Genomic DNA, 16,915 nt, shown 5'->3' on the forward strand with positions numbered 1-16,915 from the left:
CCTCTTCTACCTCCCACTGAGTCTCTTCAGACAGACCCACTATTACAATCATAGTCTCTCTCTCTCTCTACACGTTTATGACTCTCTTTACGTATATACTAATATGTGTATATATATTTATATATACATTTATCTTTTAGGTTTCCTTTCCACATATATGAGGGAAAATTTGTAGCCTTTGTCCTTCTGAGTCTGGCTTACTTCACTTAACATGATGATCCCTAGTTTTATCCACTTACCTACAAACTACATAATTTCATTCTTCTTTATGGCTAAATAATAAAATCAAATTGACACTGAGATTTCACCTCATTCCCATCAGAATGGCTATCATCAACAATACAAACAATTTTGGCAAGGGTGTGGGGGAGAAAGGAACCTTATCCATTGTTGGTAGGAATCCAAATTAGTGCAACCACTATAGAAAGCAGTATAGAAGTTCCTCAAAAAACTAAAAATAGACCTAAAATATGATTCATCAATACCACTCCTGGACATGTACGTAAAGAACATAAGCCAGGATACAACAGACCCACTTGCATACCCATGTTTAGTGCAGCACTATTCATAGTAACAAAGTGTTGGGGAGAGAGAGAGAGAAACAGAGAGAGAGAGAGAGAGAGAGGAAGAGAGAGAGAGAGAGAGAGAGAGAGAGAGAGAGAGAGAGAGAGAGAGAGGAAAGGAAAGGAGAGGGAGAAAGAGGGAGAAGGAGAGGGGAGAGTGCAAGATACAGGAAGGGGCCAGAGCAAGATTTGGCCCCAAAGATAGGCAGTGACCTACTTCCTCCAGCTAGGCCCTACCTCCTAAAGTTTCTATAATCTCCCAAAATAATGCCACCATCTAGGGACCTAGGCTTCAACAAATGAACCTGTGGGGGACATTTCATATTCAAACCATAACACTCTCTAAAATTTCACCTGACACCTTTTTTTTTTTGAGAGAAAACAAAATACAGTAGTGCTCTTTTTTTTTTTTTATAGTTGCAGATGTTTATTTTGGCACTTAAAACAAGGCTCTACTTGAGGCTATTTTGAATAGTACATTATTTGTAAATCTTAACTATCATTTTTTTTCTCTGTTTTCTCAGGGGACTTCATAAATCAGTCAATAAAAGTGATTGCATTAATAAAGCTAGCATAATAGGCCTTCATTTAAACTTGAATCTTTTAGAAAAAATTTTATTGACTGAAAAATATATTCTTAGCAAAGTCGTCTTAAGATTTTAAAGGGATTCTCAATTTAAAGGGATTCCCATTTTAAAGGGATTCTCAGCATGAGGACATCACAACATACGCTCAAAGAGTGATTTAGCATGCGTGTTGGAAACTTTCAAGTTGAGAAACTGAGCAACTAGACCAATTTTTCACTCCCTGTGGTTAGACTTCAAGGACTAATAAACACTATAGCATGAAAATATAAGGATATTTGAGGACTGGGGCTTGGTTTGCAGTCTTGGCAAAAGGAGGTTTGTTTTGATGTTTTTTCTTCTTCTTCATGTGCTTAAGGTTAGGAGAGTTGATGTTTGTTCTGAAGTTTTAAAAGGAGAAAAGGGAAGATTTGTGTTCACTCAGTACTTGCTAATTAGTGTATCTTAAACCTCAACTAGGCAGATGGCTTCCAGACTTCCTGAAAAGAAGTGGAGTTGCTATAACCTTCTCATGGTTTCCTGTGCACATGGCCTTTAGAACATGGGGGTACTTTTTAATGTCATTTAAATCCATATTTATTGATTGCACATTGTATTAGGTGTGGAAAATGCAGAGTACTCTAAGAAGTAGATTTTGCATTTAAGGAATGCATATATTAAAATATAAACACCTTCTCAAATTAGTACCTGCTAACAGCAGGGAGGATGGGCCTGGCAGTTTCTGCCACTGCAGGTCACTTTTCCCCTCTACTGACGCCAGCCCTGCCTTGAAGCAGCATGTGAAACATGTTCTCTTGGGGATTTGCTTGGTATAACTTGCTTGCTTCTTGTGTGTGGAATCCAGGTAACCTGGCTATTGAATAGCTGCATTGACTTGGAGGTTTGTATCTGTGCCTGGGCCTCCTTGGCTCCATGGCTGGCTCGGACCTCTTTTCTGGATTACCGACCTTAGTGTCCTGCCAGTCTTTTCCCCTCTGCAGCTGGTCTTGACTCTGTTCTTTAGAAGTTTCTCAGCAGTGACAGCCCCTTTATTGGCTGTACAGTACTGTCTCTTCTAACCTCTCTTCTTTCTTCCACCTGGCTACTCTTTCCCCTGCCAGAGAAGATGCCAGACTTGATGGAGAAGGTGGAGCTCCAACTAAATCTTGGCTCAAACAGGGTTGTATAAGGATTAACATGACAGAAGTATGCACATTCGTGTGGAGGCAGGGGGACTTCATGAACCTTTCATAGTATCCCAGGATCTAGGTGATAAAGATCCAAGTTGGTGACAAAAAGAAAAGATCGATGCTAGAGATGTTGCTGATAAAGAATTAGCTAGACTGAGCTGAAAGAGAAAAGAAGAATGATTCTTGGAATCCTTAGAAATTCTTGAAAAGATAAAAGATCCACTTGGGGAAATGGCTATCCCAGGTGATCCAGGTCATGAGACAACTCTCAGGATTATGGCCCAGTAGGGTAACCAGTTGTTTAATTTGTCTAAGACTGAGAAGGCTCCCAGAGTATGAAACTGTTGGTTTCAAATTAGCAAACTAGGATCAGATGTTTACTCTATCCCTAACCAGGGCCAATATCAGTCACATAGCATGGTGCTGAATAAGAGTTCTTATCTTTTGTCAGGAAGTTATTCAATACTCTTGAGTGTATCAGTCAGCTTTCTGTTGCTGTGACAAAGTACCTGTGAGAGGTCAACTTACATGAGGAAAGATTTATTTTGGCTCATGGTTTCAGTCTGTGTTTGGCTGGTTCCATTGTTATGGGTCTGAGATAAGGCAGGTCTATATCTATATCTGTGTCTGTATCTATATCTATATCTATGTCTATATTTATATCTATCTACTATCTATCTATCTATCTATCTATCTACCTATCTATCATCTATCATATCTATTGAGATATGAAGGGTCAGGGACAAAATATATCCATCAAAGGCATGCCCCAAGAGGTTTGCACACTCATTATCCAATCACCTCTTAATATTGCCACCAGCTGAGGATCAACTCTATATAATACATTGTCTTTGAAGGATATCTCATAGCTTGGCCTGGATCATCCAGGATAGGCATTTCAAACAGCTGTTGGGATTTTAGTACAGGAGTTTGAGTTATAACTGGGGAACACTGCCACATATATAGAGTGGCAGGTACCTGCCTGGGATAGCCAAACTTCTTGCTTCCATTTTGATGAGAGGCAAATTTAAAAACTAAAATGTTCAAATAATCTCAAATTTCAATGTACCTTCTTTCTCCTCCCACAAACAAAAACAACAAAAAATTTGCACAGATTAAAAAGTTTTGTTCTTTTTTCAATGATTTCTTGAGGAAATTTTCTTGATTTCATCCTTTCGGTGGATGATTTAACACTTACTGAAATGGTTTAAAGCAGGAATCAGAATGATAAGGACAAGAACAAGAAGGAAAGAGAAGAAATCTGAAAATGAACAGATTGATTGCTAACCAGTGAATTTGCCTGTGCAAGATCAGAAAGCAATTCTTTGATAATTTGACTTACAGAAATCAGATTAGGAGTTAGAATTAAGTTTTAGAGACCTTTGTGCAACCAGAGTAGATGCCATTTAATATGGGGCATGAGTATAAAGTGTTACTTATGTATTTAGAGTCAAAGGCAGAGCCTCAGAATACCATCCAGAACTGATTTACTTTTAATGTAGAGGTCACAACAAACTCATTTATTTATTTCCAGCCATTTTCAAAATGGAGGCAATGAGCTCAAAGTTTGCTTCTAAAGACGGACATATCAGTGCGTCAGTGATAACTGATTGATTATATGGGAAGAGACAAAAATTTTTTAAAAATATAAAAATTTGCCAAAGTAACCAATAGAGCCTAGCGGCTGGGGCTGTTTAATGTAGGGCAAATCATTCTATATTGTTGTTACTGTATTCACCCCTATATAATAACTAACAGTGTAAAGAGGACCCTAAATCATCAAGAAAAAAATCAAAAACATTTAGCATCCCTTGTTTGTGACCCAAGGGAACTACTTACCATATTAGAAAGGGTTTCCTTTCAGATTACATTCAGTTATCTGAAAAATTGACTTCTGTGGAATACTTTATTCATTGCATTATCAGTAAAGAGAATATTGCATGTATAAGACAAAAAATGATGGAACCTATGTGAAATGTTAAGACTCTAGGTAGAGTACTAGGGACCCTAAATTTCTGAGAGAATTCACTTGCGATCTCCCATTCCGCTGAGCCTGCACAGTGAACACCAACTGCAGAATAAAGCGGATCTTGCAGACATTGTGTTGCCCGGACTGCAGGCAGAGAGCCATCACAAGCTTCAGTGCGGCCCCAAGGGACGCATATATTAACGAAAAAACAAGAACCATGCTCCAAAATGGCTTATTTAAAATGCAAAGGGTAACAGGAGAGCTACATTTGGGAAAGCCCAGCTCTCAGAAACAGGAAAGTAATACCAAATCTTGGTTAAAGTTGCTTGCTCTTGAACTAATTAGCTGAGGATAGAATTCAGCATGAGAAGGCAGAATGTGGGTTAGAAGTGAAGAACAGTATTATTTTTTCCCTCTTAGGTATCAACCTAGCACTTCAGAATGTAGTAGCAAGCAGCACATGAGAAGCAAAGTCACAAAATTATCAAAAACACCATGGCTGATTGAAAACGAGTTTTCAGAGATGTAATTGGGGCCAGATGTATGATAAAAGGCAAGTTTTATCTACTTTGGTGGTAGCCTCTTTGTAATAAGATATTGGCACATTTGTCATTAAAGAAAAATAAAGAGGAATGAATAATACAGAATTCAGTGGAACAGTAAATAATCTGTTCATACCATGTTTGAAATCCTATTCCTACTTGGCACTGATACACTCTTGTTTTCTTTCAAATCTCTTTTCTTGTTTTTCTAAGATGGGAGGTTTGTGGGAAAATTATACATAATAGAAGGAAGCCAAGATCTTTTTACTTTGCTTTTATTTTACTTGTGAACTTTTAAGAAAAAGAACAGAACTTATAATAAAGTCATATTTCCTATTGATGGCATCTCTCACAGGATATAAGTCCTTGACAGGAACGTGTCTGAATGGATCAAGATCTTACTTCTTAACAGGCCTGTGCTAGATTCAAAATGTTCATGCCTAATTAACTGTGAAAACAAATCTGAAATTGAGGGAAGTTTCTGTGTCACAAGGGAGTGAACATTTATTACCTCTGTTTGGTAGATGGGTTCACTAACCTCCCAAATCTGAAGCACCACATTATCCAAAATCCATGCCGTTCCCTTTGACTCTTGCACTGTGAATTCCATGTGAATTCTGCTACAGCTTCTGGATTGAGAATCAAGAAGACCATTTCTGAGAGAGCAACGCTACCCACAAAGCATAGGTACATTTCAGCAGAAGATACCCATCCCTTCTGGTGTCCTACCAAAGTCCAACTGTTATGAAAGATTCGTGTGCCCAGATCTATGCCAATCTTGGGCATTCGGTAAAATGTGCCAACTCAACAGGAGAGAAGTGGACTAATTGGGTGTGGACTTCCATTGGCAGAGAGCACTTACCTCAGCACAGGTCAGGAATCCTGGCTTCCAGAAGACAGGAAGGTACCTCGTAGGTCACCCGCTGGAGGCTTTATCTTCTGACTGACACTTAAATGATAAATGCCATTCCAGGCTCACTGCTGGGTGTTTATCATGTGTCTTAATTAATGTTTTTACTGTACTTGGGCCCAGAGGCTGTTTCAACAGATGGGCATATATTTAGAAGTCTCTGAATAAATAAATGTAAAACAAAGAAAAAGTGACTCTGCTGGAATTAGGAGAGTCATTGTCTCTGAAAAGATAGATGGTTTCAGACTGGACTGCATAAACCTGATTCCTAGGTATATCATGCCTGTCTCCTGAATACCTTTTGGGTACAGTAAAGCACAGTATCAGGGACTCATCCAGCATCTGGCTTTGGAAGTCTACACTGTGGGTCTTAAGGCACTTGGGGACACTAGATGTTATTGTGTTGATTTTGACTTTTTATAAAAATTCAACAAAAAATAGTAGGAATACAGGGCTGACAGTAGTAGCAAATTTCTAAGGCAACATTTATTTGGACCTGGGTTGATCTCTTCCTATTTCTACATAAAAGAAGTCATTGGGTTAGTTTCTCTGTCCCTCCTTATTAGTATCTCTTGAATTTTTTCCCTCCCCTTTAAGAAGAGCTTATATCTCTCCTGCACTCATTTCCAAGAAGAGGTACTTTAAGGGAGTGGATTTGATCCAATTTAGCAAATACTTCCTAAAGCACCTCTTCATTCGAGGCAGCAGCTGGACTTCATGGGGGACTGGGGTGTTTACAAAGCATAGAAAATGTGTTTATAAGATACATCTTGCTTCTGAACATGTGCTGAGTTTGGAGTACGTGAAAGCATATTCAGCTTCTTTTCATCAGAATCCATTATTAGTTGAGTTTTCCAGTTGTGATTTCCTTTGGGCCCTTGGGAGCTTGTGAAAGTTACTCAAGAGCTGCAAGGCCAGAGTGTCAGCAAATTGCCTGGCAATAGTAAAGAGGCCTGGTCCTGGGCAGGACAGTGAAGTTCTGAAATCTGGATCTCTGCAATCACTTTTTGGTTGTCTTTCCTAATAGGGGCACCCATTTGTTTCTTCCCTATTCTCCATTCCCTTCAGGGGCTCTAAATTAGCTGTTCTTCACCATAGAGCATCGAAACAACACTGATGTCTGGGCCTCACTCTGAAAACAACAGTGATTATATTGTGTAACTGGGGCAGAGGCCAAGGATCTGTGCAGGCAGCTCTACCATTCCTCTTCCATGTGCATTTGGGCAAGCTTGTCCTCAGGAAAGTATGCACTTCTATTACACTTAATTCCTTGATTCCAAGATGTCACCACTTCTAAGATAAACTATAGATTTAATATTTTTTCAATTAAAAAGAAAAAGAAAAAATGTTACATTAAAAGGATATCATTAGGTCATGACGTCTTGGTTTCAGAAATATTAAAATGTGAAAATCATGTAGATTTTAGAATAAAGAGAGCAACATAAGACTATATTGGTTGAAACTAAATTGTTATCTATACTTTTTTTGAAGCAATTTACAGTGGCAAATAAGGATGCTTTTAAAACCAAAATATTGCAAAAAACATTCAAATGAAGTGCTCTGCTAGTGAAAAGTTTTAAAATCTTGTCCCTATTGATATTTTTGAATAGAAAGTTCTTTGTTGTGGGCAGCTACATGGTGCATTGTAGGATATTTCCCAGCCTCTCTGGCTTCTACCGATTATATGCCAGCAACTCTCATGTCACCCTCACCTCCCACCCCAGGCATGACAATCAAAAATGTCTCCAGACATTGTCAAGTATCCCTAGGCAGAGGACAGAATTATCCCTGGTTCAGGACTATAGGCTGATGGAATAGATATTTAGGTGGCAGCAGTTCATATCAGTTAATGTTCTGTTACAGAGAACAGACATGCTAGCTGGCTTAACCTGAAATATACTAATGACCAGATATTCAGTGGTCTACACAACTGTTCTGTGGGCTGAAGAAACACTGAAGGCTGGAGCTTTCAGGAAGCATCCTGAAGCTACCCCACTGCTAAGCCATCCAGGGAATTGCTTTACTTGCTTTAGTCTGGAGGCAGGAAGACACTTCTGCTAATGGGGAGCTAAGATGCCACCTGCAGAAGTAGAAGTACCACTCACAGCCATACCCTTGCATCACACAGTTTTGAACTCAAGTTCCAAAAACATATCTGATGAGGGGACTAAATCATGCTCAGATTGTAAGGGAGCCTGGAAAAAATTAAGTTTTAGTTTAACAGCCTCTGTGTACAAGAAAACACTCTAGCTAGGGATGGTGGCATATGCATGTAATCCCAGCAGCCTGCCTGGGCTACATAGTGAGATCCTGTCTTAAAAAAAAAAAAAAAAAGAAAAACATGCCAGAAGGAGGTTGGGATAGAGTTTGAATGAGCACATTTCTAGTATCTTCTATAGGCTTCTTCCCAGAGATCCTCAGCTCCTAACAATAGGTGACTTATTTTTCACACTTGGGGTTGGCCCAAGTGTCCTCCTTTACATTTTAAAAAAAAATTGGGTTAATTTTCATCTTTCTTTTGTTCCATTGCCTTTGTATTTTCCTTCCATTGCCACATCTTTTTCACATCTCCTTTCTCTCTCCCTGTCCCTTAACTATAGGTTTTCTAAGGATTTGAAAAGCATATATTTCATCAGTGGACATGACATGTGAAAAGCTCCTGTTGATGAGATGTGAGCTGAGGCCTAGGGTTCTCAGGGGTGGAAAGTCACCACCCCTGACTTTAGATACTGAAGACATTGTGGGGATTGATATTTGGGAGCAGAGATATGTGTGTGTGTGTGTGTGTGTGTGTGTGTGTGTGTGTGTGTGTGTGTGTTTGTGTGTATATGTGTGTAGAAACAATATTTTCATCTAGAGAGCACTAATTGATATCAATAATCACATTGCCAATTTGAAGTAAATATGATCAATCCCTTAAAATTCCAACCAGGTAAGAATCAACTATGCTTTTTGTTTCTGGGGTAATGATCTTTAAATTAAAAAAAAGGTGACTCCTGGACTGTGTGAAGTGATGTATGTCTGTAATCCCAGTTATGTTGGAAGTGAAGTTGAAAGGATTGCCATTGTGGTTAGAGGCCAGCATGGGTAAAAAAGTTAACAAGACCCTACATGAAAAACAAACTAAAGCAAAAAGGGATGGGGGAATGGTTCAAGTGGTAGAGTGCTTCTCTAGCAAGCAATAGGCTCTGAGCTCAAAACACAAGTATGGGCATTAGGGGAAGAGGTAACTCCTAAGAGTTAATAAAAAGAGGTGACTGCTTACCTGTTATTTCTTTCTTTCCATCCATTGCTAAAATCTCCAGATTATTTATTTACTTGTCTATGGGGACTTTGATCCTAAGGTAAAAGTCAGTCAATATCCTTAAGAGAGGCAAAAACATCATAAGTCATTTACTCTTTATTGTAGGGCTGCTGCATGAAATTCAGAACAACAAATTAAATTTGAGCTTCAAATAAATAATGACTAATTTTGGTATAGGCATAGTATTTACTACAAATATGTCTCAAATATTGCATATTTACTTACACTAAAAAATTAGTTGTTTAACTGAATTTCAAATTTAATTGGATGGCTATATTTATATTTGCTAAGTCTGTTGTGAATGAGAATGTATTTTCTGAGAGAACAAAGGATGGAGAAAACATGAGGGCAATGGACTCCTGAGAGAAATAAAGATGAGTGAGTTTGGCTATGTACCAAAAGGAAGAAGGGCAAGTGAAAAAAACAAACATCAGACTGGATCTAGTTATCATTGACTGTTCCCTGGACATACAAATAAAGCACTTATTTGAAGATAAAGCTCAATTCCTTCTCTGCAAATGTGGCCACTTTCCTACAGCACTTGGGTGTGGTCCAAACACAGCATTCAGTTGCTGGGGCTGGACAAGCAGAGCTTCGAGGTAAGTAGAAGAGATGAGCAGTGCAGGCATCAGATACCTTGGAGCCTTGTAATCTCGCTTGCACAACCTCCAGATTGCATGGTTCTTGGCTTTGGTGCAGCTGGGCACAATTTCAATGCACATCTATGGAGACCATGTCACAACAACAAAACAAACCAATGTAACTGCGAGTTACATTAACAGCTTGAAAAAACAAGTCAACAGACTTGAAGACTGCTCTGGGAGCCCCTCCCTGGGACTCAGCCTCTGGCAGAAAGGAGTTACTGTGCCTCCTTTTGGACATTTCTTCAGATGAGATTGCTCTATATGATCTATAGCTTATCCATTTCAAAGATTTTTTTGTGGGAGGTGGGAAGAATCTTTATTTGCTTTATTGTTGATCAGCATTAGATCTTCCTGAGGTATAGAGTGGTTTGTGTTTCCTGCTGAAATATCACATTCAGGGCAATGGTGCATCCTTTCATAGATTCTTACACTACTGTTAGCCACAAATACATTGACTCATATTTTCTGAACCTTCTGATGCTTCAGCCACTGCCTGGTTGCAAATTGGTAGTTAAGGAAGAGATCACACAACTTGCAGCATCATCTCCTATGACAAGCTCAAGTAATTTGTTGGAGAAATTTTGGTCCTTATAGAGAGTACATTAGTACATGTAAATTAAGGCTGGCAGTACTTTCTCCATTACTAAACTAAGGATAAGTTGACTTCTTAAAGGATTAGTGGGTTGAGCCCAGGAGAATATGTGGATTGGGGTCTTGCCAATATCAGGAACCTCCTGTGCTCATATACTTTTTATTTCTGATTTTTATGAAAGATTTGATTTATGTGCCAGTAAAATTAGGGTGTGTGGGTGAGCACATTGTGAGGAAGCCAACAAAGAGAAGGAAAATGAAACATTTTGGAAAGGATCTTCTCAGCTACTCAATATGATTTCTTTGAAAACAAATGTAAGGTATGATTTAGTTTGCATTTTGAATCTTTTCATTTGATTTTCACATAATCTGGACACTCATATTTTACCCTAAAATGTTCTTCCTAAACTATAGTATGTTGTAACAACTCTACATTGTTTAATTAATTAAACTGTTTTGTTTAATAACTGTAAATTTATGCTTATGAGAACAACAAAACAGCAAAGCCATCTCATTTTCTTTGGTTATTTTTTTTTTAAACCAAGCTTCTTCTGACTCATTCTGGACTATCTCAATTAGCACACGTGTCAGAATTTGTTTCTTTGTTTTTACCCATTTTTGTTATTTGCCCTAGTTGTTCTTTTCCCTGTTTTTCCAGTCCCCAACTCATTTCCACATAATCTTTTTTTTGCACCAGCTCTATTTCTCTAGACCTTTTTACAGAGGCACAGCCTTAGTTTGCTTTTTTACCACAGAACTCTCATGAAGTTTTTCTCCAAGTTCTCTTAAGTGCATTGAGACAGATTGCCCTACCTCCAGAGAACTCCAGTGAGAGACCTGGCATGATCTGAAGTGTTGGGTGTGACAGAGGGTGACCTATCATCCCTTTTAGGTTCATTCTATCCCAAGGATGTCATGTGTCCACGAAGAGATAGATAGATTCTCCTAGGATTGGTGGATCAGGTAAGCTCCTTTTATTTTCCAATTCAAATATTATTGTTGAAATCAATAAGTTACTCTAATTTGAAAAATAAACAGACAAGAAAATTCCCACACCATAAAAAGATTTAGTTTTTTTTCAGAGAGGCCAAAAGATCACTATTGTCAGATGATCAGAAACCTTCATATTATCTGAGAGGAGATAAACTCTCAGAAGAGAGTAACTGTGGAGGGATTAACTCCTAACGCAACTAACAGGTCTTTCTTTGGTGCATCTTGGCTTTCCTTGCCAGTGTAGCAATTTAAACCCTTAAAAGGTGTACTAGAGTCCATGGGTCGCTGTATAAATCTGTGTCCTTCCTGGGATTCCTGCAGTGAGGACTTCATTTAGGGTGAAAAACTTGCTGCCTTATAAGGAACCATGTGCAAGTGGGAGCCATTGAAAAGGCAGACTGCAAAGTTTTATATCACAACTGATAAGCCTAAATTCAAATGCACTTGTTTTATTGATGTCATTTGCTTATTCATTTATTTCATAGTGTACCTCTTCTGTTCCAGGAACACTGTTCGACAGAGGTGACCATTGATGAGCAAAGCCAGATATGGAACTCCCACCCGTATGGAGTAAGATATAGTATAGTGGGAAAGACAGTTAACACATAACCACACAAATATATTTAAAATTGTATTAGCAATAAATGTCAGCACAAGGAATTATATGGAACTATTACAGCATGTGTTTAGTGGGCTTGACACAGTTGTGAGGTGAGAGGAGACTGAAGGAAGAAGAGGAATTATTTGGTTGGGGGTGAGCAGCTCTCTAGAGATAGTGGCTAAGGCCAAAACTCTGCGATAGGAGGGATAGAGAGAAAAGATTCGTACAGCTGGAAGACAGTGAGGATGAGGCAGCAGTAGGAAGCCATATGAGGATGGGCAGCTGAGGCCAGATCATCTAGGGAGACAAAGACTATGATATGAATGATCTTGGTTTTTAACTCTAAAAGCTACAGGAAGCCATCGAAATGCTTATTGGCGATATCACGGGGTAAGTGATCATACCCACATGTCAAAAATATGTTTTGATATTGTAATAAGTATCAACTAAATTATTAGATGACTTCCAACACTTAAAGCTGACATACATTTTTAAGAGTTGGCTTCTGGTTCTGGCTCACTTCCTAGGTAGTTGTGTACTTTAGAATGAGAAGATAGTTTTTGCCATGAATTATACAGTGTTGTATTATATTTTTACCTTAGTGAACTAGTATAGAGTTCTTACTAAAACTTTGAAATGGTTGCTGAATTATGATAGAAAATGTCATGATAGAATTGTGATAGAAAATGTAATAATGAGAGTTTCTTCTTTCTTGCCTTATTAGGAACCATATGCAAGTGGGAGCCACTGAAAAGGCAGACTGCAAAGTTTCACATCAGAAGTGATAAACACAAATTCAAATGTGCTTGTTTTATTGATGTCATTTACCTATTCATTTGTTTCATAGTATACCTATTCTGTTTCAGAAACATTGTTCCTGAAGGAGGATGTGCAAATGAGCTATAAAGTGTAAATGAAACAGGACATTTTTTAAATTTTGTATTATTTTTTCTAAGGGATTTTTTTTATTGTTGTGCTGGATAAGGGTACATTGTGGCATTTACAAAGAATTTTACAATATATTAAATATATTGTACTTGAGTTCACCCCATCCACCATTCTCTTTTATTCCCCTCCCCCTGGTTCCTGGAATAGTTTCAACAGATAACTTTTTCTGTTTACATCATGTATACACAGTATTTGTACCATATTCATCCTCCTATACCCTTTCCTCACCTCCTCCCCACTCCCTCTGGTTTCACCCCTCCTCCTCCCCAGGCAGGACCTGTTCTTCCCTCCTATTTTCTGGTTTTGCACAAGAGAGAAAAAAGAAATGACATTTTTTTGTTGTTGTTGTTGTTTAAGATAGCTACACAGGGAGTTTCCTTGTGGCACTTCCACGTATATATGTATTACAGGTGATTTGGTTATCTCCTCTACTTTTCTTCTTTCTACTTTAGTCCCTTTCTTATGGTTGTTTTAACCAGTTTAAAAATTCTATGTTCATTCTTATATACAGAGTACATCAACCATATTCACCTTAATTTCCTTCTTTTACCCGTTCCCCCCCCCCTTATATGTGACCTCCCCTAAGAATGACTTGTTTTTTCATAATATTGCTGCATTAGTATTGGGTCTATATTCTACAAATGAGAGAAAACATGCGTTTTTTGGCCTTCTGAACCTGGCTAACTTCACTTAAGATTATGTTCTCTAGTTCCATTCATTGACCTGTAGATGACAAAATTTCATCCTTCTTTGTGGCTGAATAAAATTACTTTATACATAAATACACATTTTCTTTTTTAATTTTTTTATTCATATGTGCATACAATGTTTGGGTCATTTCTCCCTCCTTCCCCCCACCCCTCCCTTACCCCCTCCTCGCTACCAGGCAGAAACTATTTTGCCCTTATCTCTAATTTTGTTGAAGAGAGAGTATAAGCAATAATAGGAAGGAACAAGGGTTTTTGCTAGTTGAGATAAGGATAGCTTTACAGGGAGTTGACTCACATTAGTTTCCTGTGCATGTGTGTTACCTTCGAAGTTAGTTCTTCTCGAACTAACCTTTTCTCTAGTTCCTGATCCCCTTCTCCTCTTGGCTTCAGTTGCTTTAAAGTATGTGCTTTAGTTTCTCTGCGTTGAGGGCAACAAATGCTATCTAGTTTTTTAGGTGTCTTACCTATCCTCATACCTCCCTTGTGTGCTCTCGCTTTATCATGTGATCAAAGTCCAATCCCCTTGTTGTGTTTGCCCTTGATCTAATGTCCGCATATGAGGAAAAACATACAATTTTTGGTCTTTTGGGCCAGGCTAACCTCATTCAGAATGATATTCTCCAATTCCATCCATTTACCTGCAAATGATAACATTTCGTTCTTCTTCATGGCTGCATAAAATTCCATTGAATACACATTTTCTTAATCCATTCATCAGTAGTGGGCCATCTTGGCTGTTTCCATAGCTTAGGTATTGTAAATATTGCTGCAATAAACATGAGTGTACTGGTGTCTTTATTGTAACCTGACTACCATTTCTTTGGGTATATCCTTAGCAGTGGTATTGCTGGATCATATGGCAGTTCTATTTCTTATTTCTTTACGAGTCTCCATACTGTTTTCCAGAGTGGTTGTACTAATTTACATTCTTGCCAGCAGTGTATCAGGGTTCCTTTTTCCCCACATCCTCACCAACACTTATTTGTTGATGATAGCTACTCTAACAGGAGGTGGAATCTTAATGTAGTTTTGATTTGCCTTTCCTTTATGGCCAGGGATGTTGAACATTTCTTCATGTGTGTTTTTAGCCATTTGGACTTCTTTTGAAAAAGCTCTATTCAGATCATTTGTCCATTTCTTCATTGGGTCATTGATTTTCTTTGGGAGTTTAGTGTTTTGAGCTTCCTGTATATTCAGGTTATCAAACTCTTGTCAGATATACACTAGCAAGAATTTTCTCCCATTTGTAGGCTGCTTCTTTAATCTGGTGACCATTTCTTTTGTTGTGCAGAAGCTTTTTAATTTTCATGAAACAGGATATTTTGATATCATCTTTTGATCTTGTCATTTTGACTTCATCATATTTACATTGAGACATTTTGACCTCTTCTTTTCTTTTCTCTGCTACTAAAAGCAATAGTAAAAATTATGACAGCTAGTTTTATTGAATGATTACTAGGTACTAGGCTGCATCTTTTGGGCTTTATATGTATATATCTTTTTATAGCAATTTAAGAAGGTGTGCACTATTGTAGTCTTAGTTTTATAGATAAGAAAACTGAATAATGGTCAGGTAGTCAGGTTAGGCAACTTTACCAAAATAAGCAGTCAATGAATGGTGTGTGCAGTTAGTTCATAGAATATAAAAGTGATTAGAAGTATTAAAATGATTTAACTGGTCAATTCTTTCAAAAAGTTCTTTACCTTTTCAACTTCTAAATAAATGTTTTATAATAAAGTTTTTATCATATTGAAATACAGAGAAATAGAAAGTAATAAATATGTTGAGTATAAACATATCAAGTAATAAAAGATATAATTTAACAGAATTCCTAAATTAATTTAGAATTTTGTATTTTACTTTATTTTTTGTTTTGGTGCTAGGGATTGAACCCAGGGTCTTGTGGATACTAAGTACAAAATCTACCACTGAGCTATACCTCCAAGCTCTGGAAAATTATATTTAAAATTTAAATGCAAAATATACATGGCTAGTTTTCCCATTGATAATTAAAAAAAACTACCAGTAAGAATATTCCTTACCTTTTATTTTACATTAAACACACACACACACACACACACACACACACACACACGCACAGATATACAAACAATATGAAAATTGGTCAATTCTTAATGATCAGTCATAAATTTTTCTAAGAAAAATCAAAGTATTATCATGAACCAAGAGTTATTTCTAATCAAGATTATAATATTACAGATATACATAAGCTATAACAATGACAATAATTAAAACTTCACATTATAAAATGTGTTATTTACTAAATTTAACAGAGAAATAAAATATCCTTTACAAAATTTAGATGGGAAAAATTTTACTTGGTTTTAAAAAATATGGTCACAAAATCCACCAACATGGTTAAGGTAAAATCAGCAAAATTAGATGCAGCTATAAATCTTGCAAAATGAATAAAATTTTCATTGTAAAAGTTATCCTAAAAAGAATTGATCTTGGTGAAAATAGTATCAGGAAATAAAAATTAAAGTGCAAAAATTAGGAATATTATAAACATATGTATAGAAACTTGGGCAGAGAATTATAATTTTCTACTTTAGAATATCTCTCTTCATTAAAATTTGATCAAAACAGCCCAGTATATATACTCTAACCATTTCTATTTATCACAGTACTGGAATTTCAAGAGAGGACAATTAGAAAAGAAAAAGAAATGAAAGGCGTCCAAATGGAAAAGGAAGAAATAAAATTATAATTTTTTTGTAGATAATGTGATCATATATAGAAAACCCAAAAGAGTCAATAAGATAAAAACTGTTGGAGCAAACAAATGAATTCAATGAAGTTGCAAGTTTCAAAGTCAGCATTCAAAAACCAGTCCCATTTCTATACACAGACAACAAACTATCAAAAAAAAAAAAAAGAAAGTGAAAAGACAATTTAATTCACACAGCAATCAAAACAGTAAAATACACAGGAATAACTAATCCAAAGAGGTGAAAGACCTGTACATGGAAAATTATGAAACACTTATAAAGAAAAATATTTTAAAAAACAGATAAAGGGAAAGGCAGTGTTCATGATTAGAAGAATTAATATTGTTAAAATGTCCATACAACCCAAGTGATCTACAGATTCAATGCAATCTATGAAAATTCCATTGATTTCCTTAAAGAAATAAGAAAAAAAATCCTAAAATTCATACAAATCACAAAAAAACCCCATGAATTGTAATAGCAATCTTGAACAAGAAGAATAAAAATGGAGGCATCACACTTGATTTTAAAATATATTTAAAGTTACAGTATTCAAAACATTATGGTACTGTCATAAAACAGATATATATGATATTAGGGCTAGGTAGGGTAGTCAGGAAGCCTGGGAGCTGAGAATGATGTGATACGGAATCA

General features: G+C 37.0%; 1 long non-coding RNA gene and 1 pseudogene across 1 annotated transcript; one reads left to right on the forward strand and one right to left on the reverse strand.

The window, feature by feature from the left end:
* The window catches only part of LOC141414725 (ribosomal protein eL22-like pseudogene), a 29,169-nt pseudogene extending 24,665 nt beyond the window's left edge, over positions 1–4,504 (reverse strand).
* A 6,273-nt stretch (positions 4,505–10,777) lies between these two features.
* On the forward strand, positions 10,778–13,426 carry LOC141415035 (uncharacterized). The gene is made up of 3 exons (XR_012440060.1): positions 10,778–11,239; positions 11,774–11,839; positions 12,595–13,426. It is a non-coding gene; the product is annotated as an uncharacterized lncRNA (long non-coding RNA).
* The last annotated feature ends 3,489 nt before the right edge of the window (positions 13,427–16,915 follow it).

Source organism: Castor canadensis, chromosome 12, assembly GCF_047511655.1.
Source record: "Castor canadensis chromosome 12, mCasCan1.hap1v2, whole genome shotgun sequence".
NCBI lineage: Eukaryota > Metazoa > Chordata > Mammalia > Rodentia > Castoridae > Castor > Castor canadensis.